A 21,083-nucleotide genomic window follows, 5' to 3' on the forward strand; every position below is an offset into this window, starting at 1 on the left:
AATGAAGACGATTATGATGAGGTTAGGTGCTGGCTTCAGTTACGACCACAAACGATTTAACCAAAACATGGATATCATACTAATTCTAATAGAGAAGGCCCTATGCTGATTATGGTGGAAACAGATCATCAGAAGATTCACTTAGAATACTTTCATGGTATTTAGGGCCCTTCGGCGTGCTCTCTGAACCACAAAATTGAGAGCCAGTCGAGAGCACATCAGATCAAATTGCATTGCAGCTTGTTGAAGTTGTGCTGATTCGTGATAACTTCTTCTAACGTTTAAATAAATCTCGGTTACTTTTTTCTTTATTGATTTTACACATTAGCTGAACGGCGACACGGGCCAAGTTGCCGCAAGCTGCAACTTTCCACTCTACATGATGTCGTAAAGGTTCATCGTCTGCAATCGGCGTGAAATTCACTTAGTTTAAGTAGATGGAAAAGTTCCTGATGTCCACTTAAAACTTCTGTTTGGCGCATTTTTTTCGCGAATTAAAGTTAGGTTTACCTCCTGAGCATCAGACACTATACCAGATCTTATTATCGCCAACGAGCAGTTAATTGACATAAAAATGAGGCACGCAAAAGCTGAACTGGCTGAACCTCCGATCGGGCGCGCTCGAATCCCCCTAATAAATTTGTTCATCACCTGGTACTGCCACACTTGCTTTTTACATCTGGCCTTCTTTTTCCTGTAGAATCATATTAGCGCCTCTATTATCCAACTGACTTATTACCCTACTTGCAGATTGTACACACATGCCTGTTCGTTATATCCTCTGTACTGACACCTTATGATAAATGCAAGCATGAGCGACGGTAGTTATTATTATTAAATATAATATTATGTAGGACCCAGCACGCTATTTGTCCGAGCTGTTGACTGCTACATACACGTGATCGTGTACGTGTGTACAGTTCTAAAGTGAGTCTGCGTACTTGACCGACGGATCATCAGGACTGATTTCGTTGGTGTGGATAGGTCGGCTAGAGGCTAGTTGATGAACGTTATAATAACGTCTTATAAGACACCTCAAAAAGGAGCTGGTAAAGCCGAACTATAGGCATAGCGGCTGGAACGAATACGCGGCTGGATTTACCGCCAGCAATAACCGCGGGGCGAATTGCAGATACGGTGACGTCTCTTAGTCGAGTTAGGGCGTATGAGTGTGAAGCGTTGACGTGTCAAGGGAGGGGGCATGACAGAAGAGTTGGATCGTTACGTCGTTTACGCAGATAAATAGTGATGTAAACAACAAATTACAAATAAGACGATTGCGAAATTATGCAATAGCAACAAAGGCATATCCAGCGCAAGTTCATCACTATATTTAAGAAACAAAAGAGGGCTCGTGAGGAACAAAAACGCTACCTGTTTGGGTGCCTCTACAGCTTGTGCCGTCAGTGTCGATGGAGTTATTCGTTTCGTAAGGACAAGCAGTAGGTGGCAGTAGGTCGCCTCCGCCGTTTCTTATCGCTATTTTATCCGTCCTCTGTAGTGGGGCGCTGTAAGCATGTTGAGTACGAAACCCTCGCCGAGGTTCAAGTAGGCATTATATGAGTGTTGGTCACCAGTGGTGCGGCGCTGAATCATTTTAGATCTTAAACAAAGAAAAAAATGGACTCTTTGAATGTGATATAACCGTCAGCCTTTCATATGATTCTTTTTTCCGATGTGTACTTCCTGTCCGGAACTGGAACGCAATCGTATTGATGGTATTGTGTTAACGTTGTGATGATACAATAACAAGTTCGCGCAGCATTGCCGTTGACTCAACTTCTTTCTGTTCCACCTTGCGTGCTTGCGTTTGTCGCTATTTGTCCCGTTTTTCGTTCCGAACTGAGACAATATCTTATGCAATGATGACCGCAGCAGAGACGAAAATTCGCTCTGCGCGTAGCTTGTTTGGTTTTTAAGCATGGAAAAAAAAACAGAGTTCTATCTGTGCATGTGGGGTACGTGCGGAAACAATCACTGGCCTGTGGGCACACTGGTCTTCCATGATCTATTATCGTTTTGTGCGAAGCGTATTCTGTTTTCGCATAGAATCAAAATGCTGCGAGCTTTCTATTGTCATTGACGCCACCATTCTAGCCCAAGTGTTTCATGGTTATGTTTTACATACATAACACACGCCATTTTTCCAACTGAGTATCCGTCTTCATGAAATCCTGTAGTCGCGAGTCAGTTTTCTGCGAGCGTTCTCGGAACCACGACTGACGAAAATGCGCGCTTCAGCTAGAGTTGCTATGGTAAGGTTATTAGAAAGATAAAATCAAAGTGTACACACGGAAAGAAACAGACAAACAAATAAGGAGGAAAAAAATGTCACAGATAATTATATGTGAACAGTATTAAGAAACCAGCATGCGAAATCTAACCTTAAAAAATGCCTTTATTAGCTTAGTTAGGATGGAATAAAGAAAATTTCACGATCTCCTATTCGATTCGCTGACCCCCTGACAGCCCCATCATGCGTCAAATACTTTATACTGCTATAATATGTTATAATTTTCTGATGCAGTGTAGTATTTTATGGCCAGTTACTTCTAAGATGGCTACGATTGCCGAGCACGGTGCTTTCTAGGCAGACGAATGGAAAAAGCAATCCAAATTAGCGTAATGTTTGTTGTTACTGCGACCAGTTATTGCAGGCAGATATTGGATGGAAGCGATTTAACTGACAGGTAAAACTTTTGCATCTTCGCAGACTCATTTGATACAATTTTCTCTGTACACTCAAATCAAGAAGGAACAACAACAGAAGCAGCGATAGCCAGATGTCGTCGCGTTAACATTTTGTGGGGTTTTACATAGAAGCCACTCAAAAGATCTCAAGACCTAGCCGTACAGCAGACGCTGACGCCAGATGGATCTGAGGTGCGCTGAAAGGGAGTGAAGTAATGATTATGAAGATGGTGCTTAGCGCTCGCAGCTCTCGCCCTATGCAACAATTTTCAAGTTGTCTACCCCGCTGTCCAACTAGAAAGAACCTTAGCTCGCTCAAGACCGTGCGCTTAGCGGAGCGACCGTATTGATACTTCTATAACCCATATGCCTGAATAAGCCAGAGAATTAGTTGTCTTTAAGAGAAAACGTACTTATCGGTCTGTCTGCGGCTATTTGCTGATTTTAGTCAATGAGCAGAGCCAAGGCTGCGGCCGGTTTCACCGGGTCCACGGAGGTTTCGTGGCAGAACTTAGACCTGAGCTTAGCATTTCATTGGTCGTGTGTGTTTGTTGTAGATCGGTAGCTTCAGTGCTATAATAGGGCAGAGTCGGTCGACTTGCCCGAGAGAATCACTCGTGTGTATGCTCGTAACAAGTTGCTTTTGGTGGTTTAAATCTTCCTGGCCATTCATCGGGTCGTTGCCCGTCTGATCGAGGGAACTCTTTAATGGTTACTGCCGCATCGACCGCGACTCGCACCTGTTGGCGCGTCATCACGGACACATCCGCTGCTTTGCTCGCAACCTCCGTGCTTATGGTCGTCATGAATCACTCCATGACTGTTGCCATATCTGTTCTTAGCGCTACCGTCCTCGGTGTTTTTTGCGTTTTTTTCATTTCCTTGTTGTTTCCCACATAGTACCTCTTATTAGTCACTTAGCCAATACACGGTCCAAACTAGAGTCGAGTACCTGATCATCTGATGCGGTACACGAGTACATAGAGTACGCCTGACAAAAAGCGTGATATTAGATTTGCAACTCTAGAAGAGGAAGAAATATACTTTTTCAGAAGAGAAAATATACTTTAACAAGTGTTCCACGCACTGGAACTAGCAGAATAAGCTAGACGATCAGGCATTCAAAAGAGACGCCGGTTTCATCAGCTCGAAGGCCATTTTGATGAACAACGTTGATCATACTCATAAAGAAAGATAATGTTTTCCCGTCAATGCCTGGTCTGTTTTCTTATTCAAATACATATAATGGTACCAGATGGTAGTGGTAAGCATTTCATGCAGGATTTTATGTTAATTAGGTATTATACTATTTCGGATTGAACGCAAGTAGACTAAATTAAACAGCCCGTTAAACAATTGAAAATAAAGATGAAATGCAACATCATAGCTATCAGTTAGAGCAAGTATAACGGTAAGCAGCAGGACCAAGCATAAATGTCCTAGTAAAATTATAAAGATTTTTATCTTACAGCCACAGCTATTAGTGATCGGCAGTTGTGTACACAATCATCAGAGCGGAACCTGATCATGAATATGCTCAGACGAAAAACATCGCGAAAATTATAAAAAAAAAAGCTACATGTCAGGGGCTGTAATAGCTTGCAGCTAATCAATATATGCTGAGAAGAATAACCACTGCTACACGTAACGAGATGCAACGTCGCTGCAGTTTAATTGGATGGCTAAATGGCAAAAGAACTTCAAGTTACCGACGGCTTTTGACCGCTGGAACAACATAGCGTTCAATAGACGAACAATTCCATAACAATTTGCAATCAGGTAAGTCAATCAGGTCCCAAAGTCAGGCCAAGCCATTAAAAGACCAGCTATTTGTTCGCTTTTATTTATTGGCATTTTAAACCCGATCAGAATATCATTTCGAAGCTAGTGCGATAGACACAATATTTTCATCGTTATCGAGAGGGTTCGCTGGGTCTCATAATGTAAATGGGCTTTGTGTACAACACGAAACCACGTATAGCTTAATGTTGATCATCCTAGACGATTCATGCTAACTCGAGCTGACATTATGAGATGTTCAATCTATTGTCAATGCAACAATAGTGTTAAATAAAAAAAAAAAAAAAATGATCGTACGTGTCGTCTGTAATCAGCTATCCTGCTCTGTTACAATATACTGAAACCGATTTCATCATATTATATGAAGAACACTATCGACAAGTTAATGGTAATACCTTACGGTGTCAACCAGCTGTTTGCTTTGCATACCGTAGACTATATATATCTATGATGTTTAATTCAAATGACGTAAATATGTCTCCAATAGAAAATTTGTTGATGTTGAGATAGTAAGCCGATAGTCTTGTGAGGTACCAAGACGGAACCGAGTGACTATCCATAAATAGCGATGGGCGTCTTCGGATTTCACGCCTGACACCCTATATGGTTTCCAACTGGTTCTGTTGATTCGCACACGATTTCTGAGTAAGTTTCCTTATTAGTTTCCGTGAAGGGATAAGAAATGCGTGCTTTTGTATGTACTTGTTGTCGATTCTGCCACATCGTCAATCACTGCCGCTTTATCAATGAAATGCCGTGAGTAGAACTCTGCTTGTTCTATCACGACCATATCGCTAGATAGATCAAGGGCTTAAGTTTTACGTTGGGAACTTTCTCTAAACGTTATTAACACGTTCGACGGCAGCCACCGTTCCATTGAATAGTACTTTCAAGTTTTACAGTTAACACTACCGTTAGGTGAGACTCGGCCACCTGCGCTCCCCCCATAACGAGAATGTTGGACTTACTCTCCAGTACCTCACGCACACCTCACATGTGCTCCTAAGGTTCGTAAATAGACACGTTACACTATCACGGGAACCTTTTTCTTCGTTCGAATTTCAACACTATCTACGTTCTGTCGCGAAGGAAGTTTCTGCAGAACTTTGCAGGATTCGATCCGATAAATCACCCGATTACTTGTCTTCGAAGCTGTGCAACAATTGCACTATGCTTTGCCTTTCATTCGTAGTACTGCAACGGTACTAATAAATAAATGTTTCTAGTTTTACGTCTGATTCTGCAATTAAGCGTTATTACTGGATAATGCCACGGTGTGATTACTGCTATGATTTCTAATACTGCTTAATGCTTCATTTTCCCCTAGTGGGTACTACACTCATTGGTGGCTCCCAAATCGTTCGTCGGGTTACTCCGCAAAGGCTGTACACTATTATTATCACAGCATGGTCAGCTGTTGCTGTCCGTTCCTACGACCTTATTCATATAGTAATATTCTATTGTATAATCATCGTCGAAAGCTGCTTTCCAAGTTTGACTCAGTCAACTAAAATACCGCGACGCCAGAATCAAGTAACTTAAAAAGAAGAACCGTCAGCTCGATTCTCACTACGTTCATTATCATCATCGTGAGGAACATCGTCTTTATAGTTATCATAACGACGTTCGCTACATCTCGGTCAATGTAAGATAAATCCTCTTGTCGCGGTCGTGGACCGAGGACTACTCGGAGGCCGAACGGCAAACCGCGCACAGCCTGACACATGGCAGAGATAACAGAAGCGGCGCGGAAAAACGCGGTAGGAGATCTTGCAAATAAACATAGCGTCAATAAAAAGCAACCAACATGACACGGGCAGTACCATACGAAGAAACACGAAAAATATTATGTAGTATCTTCACTTTCTTGGCACAACGTTGAGTAATTTTGTCTACTTTTTGTCACCATGTATGCGTCAGCTCCTGTCAGTGTTTCTGCGTTTGTCTTCCTGAGAACAACGACGGCGATAACAACCGACCTCCTCATGTCACTTCTCCCCATACCCTTTTCAAATCACGTTTAAATAATGTATGATTACCTCGCCCACTGGAGCGAAGTGTAAGGAGCTCCGGCGTTTAATTGCTTCGTGAAGTATTAGTGACTAACAAGTCCTCATTTTATTTATCGTTTTGCTTGGCCCTCCGTATGAATCGTTTCCACGATAAGATAAATACTAAAGGGGAAATTCAAAGTTACCAAGAATTCCTGTACTTGTGGCGTACTTTATTACTGACATAAATGATGAGCTTCTAAAGTAATTATTGGTTTCAGACAAATGAAGTTTAGTCAGAAATAGACCACAGTTTACAAGCCAAACACGACGACTGTCAGACGAGTAATATTTTCAGTACTTTTTTCTTTTCAGAAAAAAATCACAAAAAGCAGCTGTAACGATAATAAGGTTTATCTGAACATCGTAGTAAAATTATAATGGTGAGATTTCAAGTTTAGTATGAGTTTGCCCTTTAAAAAGTGAACTATATGTAATAACCCTCTGATATGCCCCTGCCGTACAAGAGACTTATCACACTGGTCGGTGGAATCGGTTTGTCTAAAACGCTGATCTAAGAGAGCAAAAGCAACGCTTATCTTTTTCCTGAAGACAATGAGACGTAGTTGTAAGCCTTGGCTAGTGGCTGCTGACATAAGCTTTCTCGTTCACATGAAGGCCTTACTCACCTTAATAGCCAATAGAATAACAATAGTGATCACATAAACGGCCTAATAGAGTTCATACACTCAGGTTGATTATGACACCGGTTTCGCCTCATTGCAGCAGTAGAAATTTGCTGTGTCCTAATTTCGACACATTCGTAAGATTAGCTATTCAACATACATAGTGAGGCAACCTGCTAGCCCCACACAAACGTCAGGTGCGTCAGTTAGCCCAAGGGTCAACATTAGTAAAAAAAGCAGAAATGGGCAGATACTATCATGAGGAAAAGTACACTAGAAAACTACAGAACAAACTGGATCAAGTAGGGTACAATTTGTAACTGTTACAGCGTTATCACAAAATCTATCAATCGCTAGGCTCTAATCGACCATACCAGCATCATTATTTTTCGCGTGAAAACCAAAAATTTTTTCAATTTTTTTTACCTAGAAAAACACACGTATGCTTATGTAATTCGACTGACGAGCGCGTACTTCGTTAAATGCCATGCACGAAGCCATGCGCATTTATCAATCCACAGCTGCTTAATAAGGAAATTGTACGGATGTATGTTACTCACTGAATGATCCATTGGAGACACCTAAGCTCGGCGGAGTTTCTGCGTGACACAGTAAAAACCCTAATTCTTTAGCTTGATTTTTAAGCATGTAATAATCGAGATAAACCACCATATTGCGGCTTTCGCGATTTCCCAGTCAAGTAACATCTTCTGACCGTCAACATACCCCTCCAGTTGGCAACCGGTCGATGGTGGCATAGCTATCTAGATCCTGGCCATTTACAAAAATAAAAAAAAGACACACAAATATACATTGGCACCGGACATGGGGTTGCCAAGCAGTTTGTTGAGAGATACGGTTGGATGATTGTCTATTCTCCCGGTTGTTTATCTTGGCTTCTAAGTTCTAAAGGACAAATCTAGCAAGACTGTGAGAGGGGGTACCTTGATTGCCGATTTGATGTGGGATAGTTGATCTCTACCAGCACAAAGCTCTCTTCGTATGGATGTAAAACGACAATAAACTTACATTGGTAATAAGGAGCTCTACGTAGAAATTCATTATTTTGTCGACGCTTCGCCGCTATCCGGATACATGGCAAGATCCTCGAAAAATTAGTCGTTACTCGTACCGAAGCTCAGCAGCCTAGAGCTTCTTTGAGCCGCGAGCGCCCCAAGAACGAATCAACTCCTATCTTGTGTGGGTGTCGCAATCCAGCAGAGTGAGAATCACCAAACTATAAAATTATACAAATCGACTATTATTCTAGCAGTGTGATTTGCACGCTTGACGGTGTCACGCTCCGTCAGCGCTGAATCTACTGCTTCTGCTGGACGGCAATCAGCACGACAACAAGCCTGTCGAGTTCGCCGTTGAGAGTTTGAAGTCATGACCAGGAGTAGCTCGCTTTAGTAGAGAATGAAGCGGAGAACTTTGATAACGCGCCTAATAGTCCCAAAGACGATTTACCTCTCGGTCCACAGCGTCTGCTGTGGTAGTACGAGTCGCCGCTTTACCGTGTTACGTTTTGCTGTGCGACCGATGTTACAACTACAACTGTTGCTATTAGTGGGCAACTCAGGGGGCCCCGTCTCGTCGTAGTGAAGTCGCCGGCTTGCCTGACCGCCTGTTTGTCGGCGACTTGGTTCAAATGCACCCGTCGGGACCAAACCCCTTCCCACTTAGTTATGCTGTCGCTAACGAAGCCATCATTACTGGTTCGTCCGCACAGCTGTAACACAGACGGCTGCCTTACCTCTCGCGGCGACGCTGTCGACTTGGATCTCGTCGTTTTCATCATGCTGAGCGATACTGTTGGTAGCGAATTTTGCCGAAAGTTGAACGCGACTGATGACTGTGCAGAGTAAACGCAGGCGGGAGCAGTGATGCGTCGCTTTCGTTCTGGGACGGAGCACAAGGTGAGCAGATGAAGAGTACGAAGCACAGAGATTTATGCGTCGAGACACAAACACAGCAGTTGCACGATGCAGCAGAGTTAAGCGGACACGTTTAGGTGTCTTAGAACGAGAGGGCTAAACGAACCAGGCTAGGCGAATAGGTAAGGTAGGTAAACGTTGAAGCAGGGAATTTTCATAAGTAAACGAAATCCTTTGACACAGCCAATCCTTTCCTGGAAATGCTGTACAATTGCGTACACGAAAAAGCTGCACGTGGTAATGTTTAAAAGAAAGGTCACTTTTCCAAATCGTAGTACCAGAAACGAGCTACGTTTAACCGTTGGGGAACTTAATTCCAAATTGTTCATATATAGACATATAAAAATTAAGTAAGATAAATTCTAATATGTTCTGTACTTACGGTAATACAACTTTTATAATCAAATAGCTTCAAGTGACTGTGATTAATGTATTCAAGTAATATCCATAACATTTAGGTTTTTAGATAGATATATCATCTTGTACCTGTACTATAATTGTCATCAGTTTCAATGAAAACGATTTGAAAGCCAGCACGTGATTAATATCGAATATATGAAGCTTCAGGCCAGTATTTATTTCATGCCATATATCACACAAGAGGAGATAGCTTTTTCCCTTGTTTTTTTTTTATTTCTTTCACGTTTCCTAGACACGTTCGCATTTAAATAAAAAGTGTAAAAAAATCAGAAGTGACAGTTACTACCTCAAAATTAATTGCATAGAGCGCTTTTGAAATATAGGTGAACAGAACTTGTATCGTGCAGCATTCGTATTATTAATACATACAATAGGGCCCTTACATTTCCATATTCTCCGAAGTTCCACGGAGAAGCATTCGCTTTCGGTATAAGCTAGAAACGAACTTTCAACTTTGGAGAAGTTATCGATCTGCATCGCTCGACAGATTCACCTTGGCTCACGATGCCCCTCATCAGAATATCAATGTGTAGTTGTTATCCTATAAGGGGGCTATAAGCAAAGCATATAGCCAGAAGTTCTTGATGTGGTACAACGTTATACTATAGTTAATGTTGCCCAAGCCTCTAACGCCTCGATTGCTCTTTTAATCATCAAAATACTGGTAAAGATGATGTACTTATGAAACAGTGAAGTCTGATAAAGAGAGGTAAACTTATTCTAACATAAAAGAAAAAGCTAAGTTGCATTTGCTCGTAGGTTCTCTCCAGTTATCGATCAATCACTCTGCTCGGTATTATTCGGCCGTTTAATAATTGTTACAGTCCTTAACAGCTTACGACAATCGTCATAACCGTCAAGTTTTTTTCAGAAGAATTATTATTGTATTTAGTTTAATATAAATAATAACGCACTATACAGTCTCATTTATGGCATCCGTGCATTTCCATCCATGCAGGTCTTAAAAGCAGAAGGTTTGATAGTAGCGCCTTGTATGTGATCGCGTGGGCGGGTTTGCGCAAACCCGAATTTGGGCTTGAGTATTGCTACTATTATCCTCTGTCCCTTCCCCTGTTTCACCCTCTATTCCTTTTTGTCCTGATTGTTCTAAAAAAAAGTAACCGAAGACGACGCTGTGCAACAGATTCGCTGTCCAGAAAGGAAGATTCGAATAAATTTCCCTGCTGAAATGGAAAGCGTCATCACGGCTACTTAATTATAAAGCAACGATATTGGTAGCCACAGCCAAAAGTGAGGCCACGGCTTAAACACTGAGAGCCTGATCGGCCTACTCCATAGCATAATTCAGGCTCAAACGTGTGACCCATGAACAAATAGTGCCACGCTCAACTCTCTTCTACAATACATACAAATTGAAAATAAGTATTCCGCTTCAACAAATGTTTGTCATCGAGAACAGCTACCATAGCATACGCCGCTAATCTGAAATTGTTAATTGTCGGCTGGCCTCTATACGTTAACAGAGCAGAATCCTCTTGTAGTGAGCGGATGCATGTATCCTATGAATTTGTCGGCTAATACAGAAAAAAAAAACATGCACATATAAGATCACGAACAGAGACAATTATTTCAACGACATAGGCTACTATCGACAAGCAATAGGGGCTGCTACAAGAACCGATGTTTTTCCCAGAATGTGATATCGATCATCAGCATTGTCACAAGCGTGGACAACGCATTTCAGCCCAGGAAGAAGCAGTGGACGAGCAACCTGGATAAGCGCTCCCTAATATCCCCTTCTACTTTTAGCTCTATTTAGCGCCCCTTTTTCGTTGCCTGATTTTCATCTCTATCATGATACAATTTCTATTGACAAGTGACGATGCGTCGCGCAGAGTATGGAACGTATAAGCATGAACCGGAATGAAATAAACGACAAGCGAGACATACGCAATTGGTGACCAACACACAGATGAGAATCCAATAACGAAGAATCTGCCAACGTCCAATAGACGACATCAAAGCGACGTTATCCATTAGTCGAACGGTCGGTGTTACCCCAGCACGTGGTAACGCGTCCGTGTACTTGATACTTCGATTCGATCAACTCCAATTCGAATTTTTCTAGGATATGACAACGTCCGGGCCCGCTGCAGCGCTACTAGCGCCGTTGTAGACGTGGACGGCATTTTTTCAATGCCTGATATTTGTCGAAACTAACCAAAATCAAATGCTCAGCGGTATAAACTAACACAGCCGAGTTCAACGCTTGATTTCTTAGCGGGCTATTGGTTAACTAGTTATGAACTATCGGTTGCTTCGAAAAACCCTATGATTTGCTTAGTATACTACAGTTCTTATAGTTTGTATGGTCTGTAGACAGCTTTCACTACCGTTTTTGCTGCTGTCACCCGAGCAGTTAGAAGATCAACGCGATATCATGTTTTATCGAAGGTGGCGGTGGCCTTAAGTACAGCCCCATCGAAGTTACTCCACTGTTTCACACAGATAAACACAGGGGACGTTTATCTATATATTTATTATAGTCGTACAGTTAGAGCTGAGTAAGTGGCAACGGGAAGTCACACGTGTAGCATGCGGCGGTTAAATTGTCAATATAAAGCAAGGCTCTCGGATCGCGCACGAAAAATGGGGATGTTATTCCACGGATAACGTGAAGTATGTAGCGGACAACAGCAGCAGCTGTGGGTCTGCTACTAATAATCCATGTCCAGAAACTAGTATTTGTGTCGCACTGAAAAGGTTTAGTACCATGTACACGGGGTGGTGGTACACAACACAATAGGGTCGCAAAAAAGGAATTCGATTCGGTGAACCGCTGAGAATTCATTGTTCGGGGGCTGCCAAAACGGTTGGTTGTTCAGTCAGTCAGTCAGTCAGTCAGTTACAGAAAGCGTTAACGAATTTCCCCAGCGTTTTGGCAGGCAGACAATCCTAGTGTGTACTCGGGTGGATTAGTATCGGTGAGGGTTTCGAATAGATTTAACTGTTCGAGCCTATAGGCCGAACGGCGGCAGTGACCATTTTGAAACGCCCCAGCGGACACTGCCAAGGGTCACAGCGGCATCAAGAGGGACAGTCAATTAAATCGCAGGTGATTGCCTCGACTCTCTGACGGTACAATAGGTCTCGCGCAACTTACGAGCGTTGGGCGGTTTTGCGGTGCAGAGCGGCAAGTTTTCTACAAATGGACCTCAACAGTCGAGCGAAATTGCTTGTAATGTATTCGACTATGATAACGATGAAGTCAGGAGACTTGGCGGTAACAAGAGCTAGTTAAATTTCGTATTTTAGTAGAATCTCTAATGGGAGTTAGGTAGTGTCTGAAAAAACGCGTTGAACCCACAAGAGAATTAATTTGCTTTTTAATTTGATGTTTAGAGCTTCCAACATACGAAAACAATTAGAAACATAGAAAAAAAAGTATTACCTATATCATTTTCAGTAGATATATTGCCTTTTTTTGAAACAAGATGGACTTTAGACAAGGTCCATAGGGTTAAATTTGCTTAGCCTTCAGCCTAATTCACGTTGACTTAGAAACGTAATAACCCTTACTCTCAACTTGTATGTTAAACAGCTTTCGGGTGTAGTTTCCTTTTTTAATTTTAGTATAGTTAAAAATATACGAATAATAATATACGAAGTTCATTCAAATTATTGTGTTGATGCACTGTAGCCTATTTAAGTATATCTAAGTATTTTTCAGATCATGTAAATGGTAACTGAATGTACGTTTACTTATAAACAGAAACAGAGAACTCAACACGAGACTTTTGTCGTCCCTCTCAACATTCATTTCGCAGCGTAGAAAAGAGTTCGTTCGTTACCTGCGCTATTCGTACTATCATTTATATATGATATATTCTGTTTGGATATTATGAGAACACATAGACAGCGCACTTTTTGCGTCTATTGTCACATCAATTGTAAGTGACCCATCGACATCGAACTAGACAGAATCAGTATTTCGAATCAGTATAGCAAACATGGCAACGTAATTTTAAGCACAAAACTGTTATAACAGCCTTTTCTGTTTTTTTTTTTCCTATCTCTCTCTCAATGGACGCCCCCGCGAGTTTGCGTATGATCACAAAAGTCGATCTACTTGACCAGCGACTCACATACGTTATAACGAGATTTCTGGTCTTGAACCAATAATATTTAACTTCGATATTCCAGTTGCCTCTTGAGACGGTAGCTGTGAAAATAATATGTAGATAAACGCTCGAGCAAAGGGCAACAGGATACCCAAAGAAAAGAGCGTGAGGGACAATTTTCAGTGCATACGCACAGGGAATGCGCCCAGGCTATCCGTGAACGGACCGTGATATCTGGAGTTTCACCGCGACGAAATGATGACTTTAATGAATCTGATGATGATAATGGTAGTGATGTTATGGCACATATGATTCATTTGTTAAAATCGAACGCAAACCCGTTCCCAAAAGTATTGCTGGATTCGGCTGTGGCCACTAATAGACGGATCTCTCTCTGCTTCTATAGCGCAAAGCAAACAACGGTTCACGAGACCAATGCCGTTGACGACAAACCATTACAGCATTATAGTAAACGCATTTTCGTACAGGTGGTCGCCTACGGTAGCCGGTAAACTGCCGGTAAATAAGAATTAGTCGTGGAACGATTCGATATTATTCCGTAGCCTTGTGTGTAGCAGACGACAATCGGCAAACAATTGAGTAAAACTCTCGATGCACGATGAGCACGTTAGATGACGGCAGCACAATCAGAAACTGTCCCCCCTGAGTTAAACAGCAACGCATCGAATTCGCCTGATCAGCCGATTTCATTAAGAGCAAACGAACGGTTTCGGCAAACGCTATGGACGATATGCATAGACACTTGTATTTAAGGTTTATTCAGCTTCGTATTTGTCCGTTGAAAATGGCTGTTAAGGAAAAAAAATGGACGGTGTTGGGTGAAAACAAAGTTGAGCGTTTTGTCTATATGTTATAAGAAATAAGTTTGTGATATACATCTTCCCAGAAGAACGCAAAAAATGAATCGTGCATTTATTTTTGCTTCGATAGTACGCATTATGCGTCAATTCATGTATAACAATTCTTTGAACAACTCTAATTAGAAGCTATTCCAAGTACCCATCGAACGCTGTTCTTCTTAACGGTATAGGTGGTACGTTTCCTTCTGTGTTTATGGGAAGCGGTTATCACCGAATGGCTTGTATCGTACAAAATAGGGAGTGCATGGTCATGACAGCCTGGCAAATTATAATCGTTGTCATACGGGGGTGCAATTTTCCACCAATGTGTTACGTTAGGTATTCCACCGTTGAACCAATCTTTCGAGCTATTCTGCACTAATGTAGTTCGCTTCTCTGCGTTGTGACAAACAGCCGTTTACACTCTAGTCCATTAACATGTCCACCGTCGTTCGACTGATGGCTCACCATGAAGCGTTACTTGGCATAGCAGCTTCCTATTGTGATAACATTAGCGGCGGCGATGGACGTCTAAATGTTTATAGATTTGGCGTTGTAAAATTTGGGCATTTTCAATAATCTCCTTAGTGCCCTCATAGCAAATGTTTAGATCACATGGCTGTATGAGAGACAAGTATCGTTTTAATATCAATGTGCATTCCAGACCGTTAGGTGACACCTAGCAACATGGTGTTTTTACCTTTTCTTTGCCTGTTTTAGTAGTTTCTTCAGTTTCGCGCATTGCGCCTACCATGCCACCGTTCGTGCAACCGTCATTGATGCCACTATTCAGCTTTCAGCCGCAGGCGCTGTATTTCTGCTACTGTTGTGATGATCAATCGAGATTCCTATTTGATAGGGTCTATATATATATGTATACTATGTTTACGTCGTAGACCGTCGCTCGCATAAAACAAGCCCATCAAACCATCAACGATCGAGATGGTAATGTAACGCCTTTGTCTTTGATGCAGTGAAGATCTTCATCCGCTTTTAATGTTGATACTACTGCCGCAGTCACTGCTGCTACTACTACGTCCACTGATACCACGTCAAAATGGCGAACAACGACAATATGACGTGCTAATGGCTTTCAATGGGTCGCGAAGATTTGAAATTACAATACCCACAGCGGCAGCTAAGCGTAAGGGGAAATGATCAACAGAAAAAAATCGTCTGCTTGCTCCTGGTGGTTGACGACTGTGCTTGTGCTGTTCAATAAATATGTCTTGTGCCATTGGACAACAATGGCGATGTTGCTGCCATAGCTGTTAATGCGGTCGATATCTTTGCTGCCTTTTTGCACTATTTCTGCTCGTAATATAGTTATTACTATTATTGTTGTTGTTGTTGCTGTAGTTATCTTCGAAAACGGTGTCTCTGAGCGGCATGAGGGTCGGTCTCGCACCGGGCGAATATCGTTTGCCTTATGCGCATCTGTGAACGCCTTTCTTTCAGACTACGACCAAACAGGACAGGTAAATGGGATGATACGAGTTCGCCCAGTGGCTAACAATTTAGAGCAACTTCAACAACGGCATTTAGTTTGAGAAGCAGGCGCGACAAACTATATATATAGAGCTGTTAGACGCCGGCGACGGCGACGCATTAACGTTGCCTGCTGACAACTGCTGTGCCATAGATAAGAGGAAAATTGCACGTGCATGGTAATGAACTCTAGTCACGCAGGGCGCGAATTACAGGGAATTACGCTACGCGAGCGACTATTGCTAAGTAACAGTCGGCAGGTCAGCAACGGTAGAAGTGCAGTAAGAGCAAACTGGGACCTACACAAACCGATAACAACATACGACAACACGGTACAGTTCTTAACGTTCGAAGAAATGTCTCTAGAATGAAGCAGGGGAAAATTGGTCTAACGGCCTTAGCCTGCCCAGGTCAGCGGCGATAACATTCTATTTTACTAACACTGGACTTGTGGCCTGGGTTGGACCGGGTGCTTCGTATGATATATAGATTATAGAGGTAACGATTCAGCCATTAGCAGCGGTAGCAATGCTGCCAGAGACTCGAGTGTCTCATGATGTCAATGTACCTCAGAACGATCAGACAGAAGCTGGTGAGACTGGTTACCGCTATTACCCCCTTTTTTAAATCCATTTCCCAGCATTACATTGATTCTTACAATCATCATCTTTAGGTTGCGAACAGATAAATCTCATATCTTGGTGCCTATCTATGTGCATGTGTAATAAATATACTTATGCAGTCACAAAAAGTGGCATCATGCACTAGGCGACGGACTGACCCTTGTTTACTGCGTCATTGTGTTCAGTCGTCTGGCTAATCATCAAGCGGAAGAGACTCGTTGATAAAGATGACTTCTACTATGTATATATATATATATGAGATATAGTAAAAAATACATATACAAGCTCGATTTGCTCGTGTCTCGTGTACCAAGGCATTGCAGCTCCGTGGCGCTGTTGATAGTGACCTCTCTTAGACTTCATTGTTCGTGTGTGGAGCAGCGATGGACCTGCTGCATCAGGAACAACACCGGTGGCACTAACAATGGCAAGAGCAGGCAACGAGACTGGAAGATACGAGGCCAAGTAGCAAAATGTCCTATAGCGTAGAATGACGTAGTGACTCCAATTAGAACTCGCGCGACTCCTTCGTCCATTGCCATATTGTTATTTTTATTGTTGTTGCTAGTCTTTTTTTGGTCAGCGACCATTTTTCCTCTAGAAGCTTTATTAGCTGCCGAAGGCACGCGTTAGGAGCACGCACGTTACGGGTGCCAACAGAACCGAATCTATTCTGCATTACCGAGCTACAATCATTATTGTATTATATAATTGTGTGCCTCGATTTGAATTTGCAGTGGCATACCAGAGGGCCACGCCAATAGTTGCGGCAGTTTTATGCTGTTTCGGCACTATAACGATCGTCAAAAAGATCAAAAACTTAAATAAAAAGATCCTCAAATCACGTGCAGGATGCCGAAAGCTCTAGTTTATATATGCTTGCTCCTCCATTAAGATTATTCTTTACTGTCTTCAATAGCTTAATATAATTATGCTCAGTCTCTGGTAAAAATAAGGTAAAACTGGCGAGGATCGGATTGGTTCGGAATTAACCTACGAGTGTCTTTCTTTGATGCTGTAGTGACGATGAACTCATACAGTAAACGAATCATCGGCGATACGGTCAAACTGTAGCCTAAGATAGAAGAATCTTATGTTGATTTACAGGCTGGCACCACATGTTCCCACAATTTTCGGAGAGGAAAATGACTTTTTTTAGGTGTACTTTTTTGTCTTGCTCCCAGTCATGCTAAAGTCTATCACTGTACAGGTTGTGATTTTGCAATGCTCAACTAGTAAGTTTGAAGAGTTACGCCGTGATTTACTTACTCTTTAGAACGGCATGTGGCTTTCGACGGGCAGCGAGGGTGACGTGTTTCGCCAGTTATGGTCGTATCCAAAACAACAGAGAGTATGGTATCCAAATACAGTGCGAATCCCGGAAAAGCGACGTGCTTTCTGAGCCAACTATATCTGCGCGAACTATTGTAGGATCACACTATTCGATGATGCTTAATACAGACGGTATCCAGTTAGAATAGCGGTCAAAGTTGGTCGTACACGCGAACGCACATATAAACTCACACAGTCAACGCTCGGCCAAAATACATAAATTTACACGTGGGCACATCGGGTAACCATATAGCCGTGAGCGGCAAGTGTTCACGTATGAAAAGTGACTAATTTTTTAATCTGTTCGTTTAATTTGTTCAGCAGAGCTGGTTGACACTAGTAACTAAATCAAGTAGATAGGTATTTAATTCAGCTAAGGTAGTGAGCTTTTCTACGATAGGCCATTGCACTTTGTACAGGATTCAGAACGAACGGGTATCCAAGATCCAAATGGTCTTACATATGTACAACTACAAGTCACTTTGTCTGTAGTCTACTAAAAGCACACGTTTCTTTGTCTTAGGCGTGACAATCTAAAATGTCGTCCTTGATGGACTGTTAACAGTTTGAAGTACACCAGGTTGGCCAATTCTGCGTCGTTGACGTCTTGTTAATAGCTTTTAAAGATTTTTGCTGCAGTTTTCCATTGTTGTCGTAAATTTTAACATCGGATACGGCGTGACCGCGCTGTTTGGCGGCCGGGAACGTTCTGTCGCGCCTGATGAAACGCTTGCGTCCGCCGTCAGCGTTGTCGTTCAGATCGTTGTTGGGTCCGGCGGCGCTGAACGAGAGCGAGAGGATATACGGCGACACATCGCAACATCCGAGCGCCACTAGCAGCAGCGTCATAGCCGCCACCAGCGTCACTATCAGGCCAGCACAACGTATACGAACAAGCAGCGCAGAGCGCCGTGTTAGTGCCAGGGAAAGGGACGTGCACCGCTGGCGCGTCAAAGCGACGACGGGCGAAGAACGCTGAAGACTCAAGCTCTCAACTGAACTAAAGTCTAACTGTGACAGGCAGTAGGCAGTCGGCTCGTGCTTTCGCGTAGTACCTACGAGGTATTGCTCCTTTAACGGCAACAGGACTCCCAAGTTGTCACGTATCCTGATGGGGTGTTTAAGCAGTCGATCTCGACGAGGCGGACAAGTTGATCAAGCGCGCTCTTCAACCTGCGGCTGTATAGGTTGATGCAGCTGAAGCGATGGTGATCATGGTGACCGAGAGAACGCGTGCGAAGAGAAGAAGAAAATTGGGCATCGACCAATCGATGTGGAAAGGAAAACGACCTAAGGCTCTGCGGACTTTGACGGCAAACAGAAGAAGCAGATTCGACCCTCGTACTGAAGATGATGATGATGATGATGATGATAACTAGGGTACTAATGACCAAAAGGTAGGTCTACAGCCGTGAACCATTTTTGCCGTCGCATTCTCAACAGGAAACGAATAGAGCCTTTAAGGCACTACGGATGACTATTAATAAAACATCGACGTAGGAAACAATGAATAAGACGAAAGTAATCGAAGGTCTAACAGTGTTGGCTGTATGTAACTCATCTATGTACAGATGTCGTTCGCCGGCTGGCTCTATTGTTTTTTAGATGCTAAGGCCCGACTTAAAAGATAAGTGTTAAACGTGTGATCTGAATAAACCGAATAAATGTAGTTAGATGGCAGAAACGTTTCAGAACCGAATCTGGCTGCATAAATAAACACTTTTCTGTATTTCAATTTTTAAATTTCTTCTGTGAAAGGCCTAGATATACAGGATTTGGTTAAGTAAATCTTAGTAAATGCGCTAATTTATAAGTTCTAGGAACATTAAGCATCCAGCAACCCTACAGAACGCCTATCTGGCGCGCGAACTCAACGGTTAAACTGAAACGCAGTGACTAAAATTAAAATAATTAATTTCGTCCTGTGAATTTATTAACTATATAGACTAAAACTCAATATAATTACTCCAGACTTAAATATAAAAGCACCAATTTATTTACATAATTTGCTTGCCTTATCGGTCCAGCGCATAATGGACCCAGGCGGCCACAAATTCGCTAGACACCCAAACGGGGCCCCCTTTTTACATTTTAGGACGGAGTCGAAATGAACTCATGCCTTTAGATCAATATAAATCCGAACTTTGTAACGCTTTGCTTTAAGTAAAGAGGTAAGTTCCACTTAACACAGGATTTAACAGGCCCTTTCATGTCTGCTACGGAATGAAGTCCGCTTGAAATTCGTTTGTTGCAATATTATATATATAGTGTACCATACAATTTGTGTGAATAGAAACATTTGTTTTCTACTTAAAAAAGTCAACTTTTCCCGACTGGTGACCAACATCAAAAAGCGTTTTTAGTCGTAGATTACTTAGTTGGGTCGACTTAGGACTAGAGTCCCGGAGCGTTCGTAGCATAAAGTTCGATTAGCTTTGTCTAAACGTTAACGTGATAATTAAGTTGAACGTATTTTACAGACGTAACCAAAACAGTTATCATAATGAAGAGCTTATATGATTAAATCAAGAAGCTTTAACACTGACTTATTCTATATGTTTGCCCAAGTTAGCTCGCGACAAAGGGCAAAGGCAAATAGTTGATAATTAAACCGCACATTCGATTTTTGTTTATTAAAATGTGTGATAAGACCTGTTACTCTTAGCGTATTGATAACGATTTACCAATATTTTTTATTGGGACAGGTATCTGTATTCAGACGACCGCTGTTGCTGATTTTATTGGCCGAACGACCTGCGCTGAAATATATTTAACCTACTAGATCTACAATTATCATGTTGACTATAAAACAATTACAAACGAGCTGAACAACAGACATTAGAGATGTATCCGTTTACAATATAAACAATATGAAATAACATTTATCGTTTACCAGACTTCGAGGCAGAGCTACTTGAGATATAAGTAAACTTGCATAAATTCCTTGACAAATAACAAAAAAACAACGACCGCAAGCCTAAAAAATATATAACCCGAACAACGACGATAACAACAAAGCCGAAAGGGGCCTATGTGAAAGGCAAAGACCTCACGGTGGGAGTAGAATAGGAAGCGAAAAGTAGGTAACAACTGTGCGTCATATAATTCGTAACGTGAAGCCGGCTCAGCAGCCTTCAGCATGGACAGTGATTATGGTAGCAACAATAATAACT

General features: G+C 42.1%; 1 protein-coding gene across 6 annotated transcripts in view; it reads right to left on the reverse strand.

Moving 5' to 3' along the window:
• LOC111246829 (uncharacterized) overlaps positions 1 to 18,618 on the reverse strand; it is a 108,454-nt gene extending 89,836 nt beyond the window's left edge. For 2 of the 6 annotated variants that reach the window (XR_002671817.2, XR_015323529.1), the window contains exon 1: positions 17,848 to 18,618. The gene's annotated coding sequence lies outside the window, so the exon portion shown is untranslated. Of the gene's footprint in view, positions 1 to 11,436; positions 12,461 to 17,847 lie in introns of those variants that run through there. The other 4 variants (XM_086983400.1, XM_086983394.1, XM_022797073.2 and 1 more) reach the window with 3 other exon arrangements.
• Positions 18,619 to 21,083: the final 2,465 nt, after the last annotated feature.

This window comes from Varroa destructor, unplaced genomic scaffold, assembly GCF_002443255.2.
Source record: "Varroa destructor unplaced genomic scaffold, Vdes_3.0 BEIS01000003.1, whole genome shotgun sequence".
NCBI classification, from domain to species: domain Eukaryota; kingdom Metazoa; phylum Arthropoda; class Arachnida; order Mesostigmata; family Varroidae; genus Varroa; species Varroa destructor.